We start from the raw sequence: 6,537 nt of genomic DNA, 5'->3' as shown, positions 1-6,537 counted from the left end.
TGGTTGATTCAAATGAACGAATCATTTACTTAATTTTCTTCCTTTAATCCTTTTATCACCTTCATAGCGTTTATGGGAGTCATGTGATAAAAGAACGAATGACGAAGAGTTGAGAGATTTTGCGATGCGTTGTTAATGCGCAGTAAGTGGAAAAACTATGAATCACCATTTGAGACGACTCGTTCATCTGATTCGCATTAAAGAATCGTTCAAAGTGACTCATCACTATTTTATAGGTGTTTGAATCAAGATTATGTGAGAAGCCTTATTCTATAACATCTATAATATCAATGACACTAAAGAATCCTAGTACTAAAACAACTGTATATCTGGAGCCTCTAACTGGAGAGAAAGAAATGAATGTGATTGGAGCCGTAATAGAAAATACCATTTGATTAGACTATTTCAATCATTTGATATGCAGATTTTCAATATGAAGGCCCTAGGCTTTATATTTTTTGGCAGTGTTTCAGAAGGATATTCAATAGTTCCTGTCTGAGATGTTCTCCACATGTTCCTGTGGGTTTGTGATGTGATGCCTTGCAGCATGGTGGTAAAACATCGCAAACTCACCGAAAAAAATACAATTTATGTGTAAATGCACAACACACAGCGAGTTGAGAAAGTTCACCATGAAACCCTTCATCACTGGTGGAACCTTCTGAACGTCCTTCAACCCCGAACTCCGACAAAAACACGACAAACATATACTCAAAGAGCAATCTGAGAGACATCCTGAGCATTTTTTTTTAACTACAACATTCTATCATGGAAACCGCAGACTGGTTTTCTGTTTTTCAGTAAACCAATTTCTAAAGCACACCTTCACACCTTTTAGGTTTTGTTTTGCAAATGAGCAGTTTCGCTAATGGCTACTTTCAGTCCGTGTCCCAGGACGACTCCACCAATTTCATCTGCGGACTCCAGAAATTTTCCATTTCGAGGTGCACTTTTAAAACACTGACGCTCTTAAATCTCTTACTGTAACAGAAAAGAGGTTTCTGATTTTCTTTGCAGCATGTGACTCGAATCTGTTTACCCAAACAGTAAAATGCAAATTTCCCAGAATTCCTGCCAACTGCACGTTGGTTATAAGAAAACGACCCACTTCTCTGTTATCCAGAAGGAAGTACTTGAGCGTGCCAATGTCAACATGTCGAATTTGGATCTGTATCCTTAGAAACAATACGAACGTTTCTTTGTGTTTTGATGGTACGCAGACAACAAGCTGCTCAAGAAATGTCTGAATCGAAAAGGCACAATGTGTTCTCAGACAGGATGTGATCATGGAGAGAGAGAGAGAGAGAGAGAGAGGATGGACCTGCACTCATGGGGCCACCATGTGCACTTTCTTCCTCCCTTAGGAATGAACATAAAGCACCAGGTACTGGCCCTAACAAGATCCCTTGGTACTCTTGTGGTGTTTTTTTTGAAGCTTACGGAGGATTACGCAGGTTACTCTGTGTCACTAGCCGCTAGCAACCAAACAAAACTTTGCATCCATGTTTGTTTGCGGTTTGTCTGCAGTTTTTCTCAGTTGCTTTGGCGCATTTCTCAAGTCATAAATCAAATTCTCATGAAAGCGATTTCTCGCTGCTTTTTTGCGAATGCTTTGGAACATCCATTGAATTGATTATCATTGATCATCATTATCAATTGTCATGTCGATCAAAATATATTATAACATTATACACTAACATTATGAGAGGTAAAGTGAAGAACACTGATGATCTCTTCATCATGGCACCTGTGAGTGTGTGGATTTATTTATTAGGCGGCAAGTGAACATTTTATGCTCAATGTTGACGTGTTAGAACAGGGGTCTCTGATCTTTTCCAGAAAGCGCCAGTGTGGGTGCAGGTTTTTATTCCAACCAAGCAAGTCCACACCAAATTCCACCTGTTCAAATCTAATGATCTTCATTTTCAATGACTATCAGGTGTGTCCATTGATTGGTTGGAATGTAAACCTGCACCCACACTGGCCCTTTCTGGAAAAGATTGGAGACCCCTGTGTTAGAAAAAGGAAAAAAGGCCCATTGATGCACGTGGGGAGCGAATGCTGGTCCGTGTGGTCCGATCCAACAGACGAGCTCCTGTAGCTCAAACTGCTGAAGAAGTTCATGGTGTTGATGCTCAATGGGTCACGACTGTTTTGGCAGCAAAAAGCAGACCAACACAACATTAGGTAGATGGTTAATATAACATTTTTTTTGTAAATGTGTTGAATTGATGAATTTTGCAGATCTTGTATGTCACTAGTAAAAGCGAGTGAACGGCATCAGATCAACCAATGATCAACCGGTTCTCTAAAACAGGTCAAACGTGAATCTCAAGAACCTTCAATTTGGCCGCAAAACAGCAAAATTACAATTTCTAAAAAAGAAACAAACGAACACTAGTAAAGAACAGTAAAAGTTTGAATCCTGTTCGGTCACACATACAGTGATGTGTACATTTGTGGTGTCAAAAAAGCAGAGTGCATTTTCAATAATTGTGATCCAAACCGTCGCTTAACATCAGGAAACGCTGAAACCGTGCTCCGTCATACTGACAACACGACTGAACTTGTTTGTGAACAATGACAAAAGGTCTTCTGATGCTAATGAGATGTTCATTGACACAAATACATACTTAGAAAGATTTAGGATTTAGAGAAAAGTACCGTATTTTTCGGACTATAAGCCGCTACTTTTTTCCTACGTTTTGAATCCCGTGGCTTAAACAACGAAGCGGCTTATTTATACATTTTTCCTGGGTTTTTCCCGGTTTCACAAACTTCAAGCCAAAAAACTGAACCCCACAACATTAGACCAATGAAATTTCCGAACGGAAACAAAAAAACGCACCTCATCTGTGTTCTGAGCTGCACGGCATCGGGAGAAAAAACTTTTTTTTTAAACGCACGACGATGCCAAAAGATAAACTCCCGAGAGAAATAGTTGTGAAAGGAAGGAGGAAGACAGTAAACAATGACTTTGTTGGTAGGCTACTGTTTAGATACAACTGTAACACGTTGAGTCTGGGCGAAGGGAGAGGTCGCTAACTCCAGTTACAACACAAATCATATAAGCACAGACAGGTTTCAAAAACTCGTGCTTTTTTATTTTTCTTGGCAACAGCGTTAAGCGTTAGTCAAAGAAACTTCGAAATGAGCATCAGAAAATAATAAGGACATATTCCTCGGCCTTGCACACATGCAGTAATACTGGAAAAAAAACAGGCTATTCCCAAAATGCCGCTCTGCTCTTAAAGGAAGTGCAACATATTTCACCCGTTACACCGTGTAACAGACACTGTCTTTCGTTAAAGCCTGTGTGAAGTTCATTAGTTTCAGTGTAGGCTTATAGACAGGTGCGGCTTATTTATGTTCAAAAAAAAAATCGTTGTCAAATTCAGTGGGTGCGGCTTATATATGGGTGCGCTTTATAGTCCGGAAATTACAGTACAGGCTTTTGCAGGTAATTCATTATGTTTTGCTGTTTATACAAATAGGTTGAGAAATGCATTTACTGGTTTCCAGATATTAGGAAGGATTTAAGAAAATTTCTTATAAAACTGACAAAAACTGTAACTATTAAAAAATATATTATAATATTTTCTATACATCAATTTTATAGCACATTTCTTCATAGTTGCACAAACCAGACCATTATTTCATTACACTTCATGGTATATTACATACATCAGTCCAGGCCAGATCTGGTCGCTGATGGAATGGCTGGATTTTTTTGTTTTTGTTTTTGTTGGAACGTAAAATGTTCACAAACTGATAGATTGGCGTAATGTGTGGAGGAATGTCACCCAAAACAAGACCCATGACATTCCAAAAACAACTCTCATCTTACAAATACACTGCTGGAGGTGCGATTTGGGGGACAGAAGAACTATTTTTAGTAGGTTTATCCAGATGACAGGTGACCTTTTCACAACAGTTTCGAAACGTCATATAACTACTCCAAGCATTCGAGGGCCTGCAGCAAGCTGTTACCAGAAAGATAAAAGCACACAGTTATATAGAATAGAATGTCTTTGTTTGTTGTTGCTGTACGATTTCCCTTTCGGACGAACTACAAGGCCCAAACCTGTTCCAGTATGACAATCGACTGTACACAAAGCCAGCGTCATGAACACACCCTGTGTTACAGTTTTTCTAAGTTGCTTTGGAGTGTTTCTCGAATCATTTTTAACATTTGCAAACCAGTATGAACAACGTGTACATGTGTGTTCTCTAAATCCTTAGGTTATTTTTCAAAAGTATTTGTGTCAATGAACATGTCCTTTTGTCATTGTTCACAAACGAGATCGTCAAAACGTTCAGTCGTGTTGTCAGTATGACGCTGCACGGTTTCAGTATTCAGTAGATGGAACTACGGTTTGGATCACAACGATTAAAAATGTTGAATTTCTTCATATTTATGAATAAAATGTACACATTACTGTATGTGTGATATTGACTGCAAAGAGACCGGATGGGATTCACACACTGGTTGTTCATCCGTATTCAAAAATTGTAATTCTGTGTTTTGTGGCCAAATTGAAGGTTCATGCGATTCACCTTTGACCTGTTTTAGAGAACTGGTTGATCGTTGGTCGATCTGATGTCGTTCACTCGCGTTCTTTAGTGACATTAGAGATTCATTTGCACAATTCATCAATTCAACACATGAAAGTTGAATAGAAATTTTAGAGGACAGATTCTGACGACTGGTTTAATCATTTTGCATTTAATGACGTATACAATGAACTCATGCTGAGATGTTTTGGGGTTAAAACTATTCAGGTGAAACCAGTAGAACAATATATTTTGATCATCATGAACATAAACAACTGATAATGTAAGAAACACTTGTAGACGATCAGGTAAACAAATGTACAAAAGCTTTCGCAATTTGATCAAAGCAACAGGAAATGTTCCCATGATGAGCACAAGTGACTAAATGATGTGGAGGCTGAACAAGTAGTTTTGAGAATTTCATTTCTGAGCTGAGAAACGCTCCAAAGCGACTGAGAAAAACTGTAATACTGTAATTTCTAATTGTCCTTATTATGTCCTAATTAATGTATTCAGGCTGAAGATCCACCATAAAGAACACAAGCAGAAAAAAATGATCATGTAATCAGGAATGTGTCTGTTTTCAGTCGTGTTTTCATCACTGACTCCCTCTGTCTCATCCACGCTAATCCCAGACTTCTTGTTGTCTTCTTCTTGCTCATTTTGAGCTTTATAAACTAGTCTACATCTGTGGTGTGAGAGAGACAGGAAATGATACACCAGCGGTAGATTTAAAAAGCCACACAATGACAAGAAACAGGTTGATGAGCTGAAAACGGCAAAACAATGTAATGCGTTAAAGTTTCCAATAAATAAATAGTGAATAAATAACAGTAACAAAGTAAACACATATGGCTGAAACAGTCAAATGAACCTGAAACACCAAGAGGGTTTTGGGAGATAAAGGCATGATAAATGCTTCACTCCATTCAGTCCAACACATATCACACACACCTACACACACGTTCATGTACTGTACGTAATAGATATACCATGGAGCAAATATAGCAAGTATCAGATGCAGCTGTTTATCACAATGTGCATTCTGTACAAATACATTTATTGTTATTTCCACTGCACTGTATTGTCCTTCTCAGTTGTGCACGTGAACTCTTACGTGTATTATGTCCTTGTGCGTCTTTTCCTTTGGTTTGTAAGAGAAAAAATGACTGTTCGTATCCGTTGTTATATGTTCCATGTTAGCTAAACCTTGTCAGTTTGGTTTCTGGGCATGTCCAAGTTTGACATGTTTCATGACCTTGGTTGGGATTCTATGATCCGTCCCCTATAGGACAAACAAAGGACAACTGGCAATATGTGTTCTACCCTGAGGCCCATACATGCTGGGGAAATGTCTCTTCTATGACCCCTAATGACCTGCATTTAATAAAAGACACGCCTTTCATGATAATTCAGTTTTTTTATTTGAGAGATTTATATTATTCACACTTTGGCTACCATTGTATATATTTTTTTTTTCTTCTAAGAGCTCTGACTTTCATCCTACAATATTTTTCCATGCTTGTTTTTCTGTTTACTGATGCCAGACCCTGAAGGGCCCATGGAAAATGTCTTATCTAATACCTGAGTTTCCTTTATTTACAAACAACGATGGATGAGAACATAGCGTAAATAAACAACTGGAGGTGAGAATATGGAGTGGACAGACAGACAGACAGACAGACAGACAGACAGACAGACAGACAGACAGTTTTAGTGATACCAAACTCAACATAGAGCATGAAGACAAAATATTCTTGTAAATGTTTTAAAGTAATTATGGTGGTGTAAATGACGTAAATCATCAGGACACCAAACGGAACCGTTGCTATGTTTCCACACGGACAGTTAATGAGGTGATACCTTTCATAACTTTCATACCGGTTACATAATCAGAGAATATTTGTTTTATTTTCTTATTTAAAAGTAGAAATTTCGACATTCCAATAGATATATATTTATTACGTCTGTGAGGCAAATATT

The sequence above is a fragment of the Silurus meridionalis genome, chromosome 19 (genome assembly GCF_014805685.1).
Source record: "Silurus meridionalis isolate SWU-2019-XX chromosome 19, ASM1480568v1, whole genome shotgun sequence".
Taxonomy (NCBI): domain Eukaryota; kingdom Metazoa; phylum Chordata; class Actinopteri; order Siluriformes; family Siluridae; genus Silurus; species Silurus meridionalis.
Note: the sequence above shows the minus strand (reverse complement) of the source record.